Raw genomic sequence first — 4,355 nt, forward strand, 5'->3', positions numbered from 1 at the left:
ATATATATATATATTTATATAACATAATGCATATATCAAAAAGGATGATAAAGAATAACTTTCTAAAAGCTAAACCAAGCATAACAAACAAAAATTTACCCTCAAATTCAAATATTATAATCGTAAGATTCTCTCCTCTCACACCTTATAAAAACATAACTCCCCTATACCTCCATATCCTCACCACAACCAGAGCACCACTCAGAACACCCTGCAAGAACCCATGGAATACTACCATGACAACCGTTGCTGCGATTACTACGAGAACGACCGCGTCACCTACGAAGAACTTCCCCACCTCCACGAACACCACCACCACACCCTCTTCAACCCTAATAATCCTGCCCGCTTCGCGGAGCAGCGCCGACTCGAAGACAACCACCACCACCGCAGCGGCCACCATGGCGGCCACCACGGCGTTGGCGAAAACATGGTTGTGACATACAAGGTTGAGGAAACTGACTACTCGTTTGAGGAAGGGGGGAAGGAGGGAGAATATCACAGGCAACACTATGCACGCCGTATCTATTGAATATTGTTCTACGTACGTATGCATGTATTTGCATGGGAGCATGAGTGGTGGGTACGTGTGGTGTATTATGGGAATAGTTTAATGAATAAGAATGCTTCCATGGGGGTCTGTTGTGTTGTGGAAGTGAAGATGGGTGTTGTATGTGTTGAATAAATATATTGAAATGATAATTATGGTTGTGGGTTTTGTTTAAGAAGTTAAGAGATTTGTTTAACATAATCATTAAATAATAATAATAAAATGAATATATATATATATATATATATATAATTATTGTGCGAATAAATCTAATCTGATGTTTTGAATTTTGATATTTATTTATATAACACGTGTTTTTAAATGGCTTAAAAATAGAAAAATTATTACGTCCGGAGACCGGACGTACAGATACGTCTGGAGTCCAATGAACCTCCTCCACGTGAAGCTGTTTTTAAATGGCTTAAAAATAGAAAAATTATTACGTGTACAGATACGTCTGGAGTCCAATGAACCACCTCCACGTGAAGCTAACAGAATCAAAAAACAAAAAATAAAAAAAAATCTCATTTTCTTGTGATCCGAACCGGTAACAAAGGAGAATAGTGATCCCATGTTAATCAGCATTATTCAGGTGTTATTATGGTGATATTGATGTATTATTGTGTTATTATAACACCAAAAAATATTCTCATAATACAATAATATATGAATACTAACTCAATAATATCTGAATAACGTGAAATAACACTGGGGAACATTCCCTAGTGCTAAATAATTTTCTTTATGAAAAGGTTGTACATCAGTTACGATATATCTAGACAATTGGGTAATTTTTCATCATTAAAATATTTTAAAAAATAACAAGGGAATAATAATCAGACAGAAATGTGACAACAATAGGGGGAAAAAATTTTGACCTAAATAGAGTCATCAGACAGAAATGTGACAACAATAGGGGGAAAAAAATTGACCTAAATAGAGTGCAATATAATTTTCTTATTGCAATGTTTTTTTTTTTTAAAATGCTATGATTTTTCAAAATGAAAAATTTTATAAAACCAATAACTTCAAAAGAAAATCTACTTTCCTTGTAAATAGGGAAATTTACATCATGCCACCCAATCCTTATGTATTTACATATCCAACACCTAAAGTTTGGATGCTTGAAATGCTATATTAAATATTTTGAATACTTGGCATGGAAAAATTCATATTTCTGTCAGTCGGTCTTTCATAGCACAAAATAAGTAACATCATTTTAATTATGGAAAAGGTGAAATATACATTTTTCATGTACAAGGTGCTGTCTGCAAAAATGAAAGTTCAGATGTGAAGTATGTAAGTAGATACGAATTGAGTGGTAAGTATGTAAATCTTCCTAATAAATATAAATTAATGCGACCCTGCAGGAGAGAAGAAAACAGGGCATGTCGTACAACTGACGTGCTCTCAAACAAACCTAACTGCAATGGAATTAAGTACAGATACGACGGAGAGAAGTAGAGATAGTACAATTAAAATCCAAAGATGGTACGATTCACAAACTCCAGACTCCTTTGAGTTGCAGTACAGAAGCAAAATGAGTACCACTCCTAAGCCTCAACCCATCCCTGCGTCTATATATTCAACTAACGAAAGCAACTTTCTTGGCTGCCTAGAACTGAGGGCAGATTATTAGTCTGAGGTAGGGATCTAAATGAGTCGAGCCCGAGAGATCGAGTTTCAATGATGACTATAGGCTCCCGGGCACGAGCCAAAAATCAAATTACCAATGGAGCTCACTGGAGAAGGCATCCATATTGGAGAAGAGAAAGTGCCACGACGGCTAGTCGGAGAAGACAATGAGGTGACCAGTGGTTTGCTAGTTAAGTCAGCTCATGAGCCGGCACGATAAGCGTGGCTCACAAAATCGTTGACAAGTCGAGAGCTCGTGAGCCGGCATGCCTCAATTACGCCACTACTATGAGGAAAGAAAATGTAGAGAGGGAGAGTGGGAAGCATCAAGGCAGCGAAGAGGCAGAGCATGAGATGGGGTCATCAACACACAAAGAGAGAGAGAGAGAGAGAGAGAGAGAGAGGGGGGGTGATGGCTTGAGAATTAAGTTTTGTTGTTGCCCTTCCCATGCACTGCCTCTTCCCTGGCTTTCTCTTTACCTCGTCTCTCTTGCCAGAGCAAAACCAAGGTGAGTTTATGTTTCATTTTTATGTTTATTTTATTCCTTGGGTTATTTTTTTTACAGGTGATATAGAGACTGAGAATCTGAGATCATGTCAAAAGGGATGCATTTTAACTTAATTTTCAAGCAAATTTGAGGGCAAGCTTAATAATTTCTAAATAAGGAATCACTATATTTCTGTCTAATGGTGGAGGGCTTCAAAGCTTCATGACCGCACAGACTTCAAGGAAAGAGTTGTGGAAAGATTGTGCGGAATTAGCAGAAATGAAGGACTGAACAATATAATTCAGTCCAGATTGGGATTAGAGAGATGAACAATGGTATCCTTAGGAGTCATGATTCCCTAGAAATAAATACAGAATCAAAAAGGGGTAGTTAAATGCATACCACTCACTTCTTATGTATTTATATATCTACCAACTAAACTTTGATTTTTACATTTATACCATCCAAATCTTTCACATCACATAAAAAATACCACTATTTTAACTTTTAAAAAGTGAAATACATCCTCTCATGCATATAGGCAAGATGGCATAAATGTAAAAACTGAAGTTTAGGCGCGAGATATGTAAATACAGAGGAATTGCGTGGACTGTATGTAAAAATTCCATACAAAAAAGCATGATGAAGAAAATTAAAAAAAAAAAAACTTGGAATAGGAGAAGAATCAGAAGTTTTTTAGGCTGGTTGTGTGCCAAGGAGAGGTTTGATGGAGAAAGACAGAATGAAGAGCCGCTTGTCATCTTTTATATTTTATGCAATAATTTTGTAATTTTTAATGCATACATTTATATTGTGTAATGCATTTAACTTGTAACTGTAAGAAAATCTTGAGAATACGTGTAATATTACTTAAATTTAGTTTTACTTAATTCTTTAAGCCAATAAATGATAGAATGTGCTTTTCTTGGCTCATTGGTATATCAATAATTAGGGTTATCTTTTGATAAGTAATGAATGATGAAATCAAAATCTTTCCACGGAAGAAAACTAATGAAATCTCTTCCATCCTCATCTCCCACTCAACCTTCTCTCTTGAAGGGATGAAAGACCAAAGAAACTAAACTAAGAAGACTAAATAGAGTGATTTTGGACAGTTGAAATGGTCTTCCTTTCGGAGGCGGAGACGTTATAATTTTAAGGCAACCATGGCTAAAAAGAGATGGCTAAATAGGGGAAGAATAATCCCTCTTCTAGAGCGGATTTGGGCAGCAAAATGATCACTGGAGCTTCAGGTGGCAAGCATGGCTCAAATTATAAAAAAGTTGGGAGATCAGATTGTCCCAAGTAAAAAGATTTAGGGACTTATTTATAAATTTTGTGAGGATTTCCTAATCTTTGTTTGAAATTATGTCAAAATATTTCTCATTTTTATCACAATGAATGGATCGAATCATACGCATCCCAATCAAAGAATGATTAAGTCCTTTCATTGTTTGCTTGACCCATGTGGCTGGCATGAGCCAAGTGGATGACTGCGCTTGTCGGATAATGATTTTATGATAATTGTTGTCAGCGATATCAACAATCAACGAACAAAATACATTATTTTGTGTATATTGCCTCCATGAATTCAATGGAATTGACGCAAAAATTTTGACATAGGAGTTAGCTAGGACAACTTCGAAAAAATATTTACAGCAAATTCTTATTTTTATGTTAAA

The sequence above is a fragment of the Phalaenopsis equestris genome, unplaced genomic scaffold (assembly GCF_001263595.1).
Source record: "Phalaenopsis equestris unplaced genomic scaffold, ASM126359v1 Scaffold000002, whole genome shotgun sequence".
Classification (NCBI taxonomy): Eukaryota; Viridiplantae; Streptophyta; class Magnoliopsida; order Asparagales; family Orchidaceae; genus Phalaenopsis; species Phalaenopsis equestris.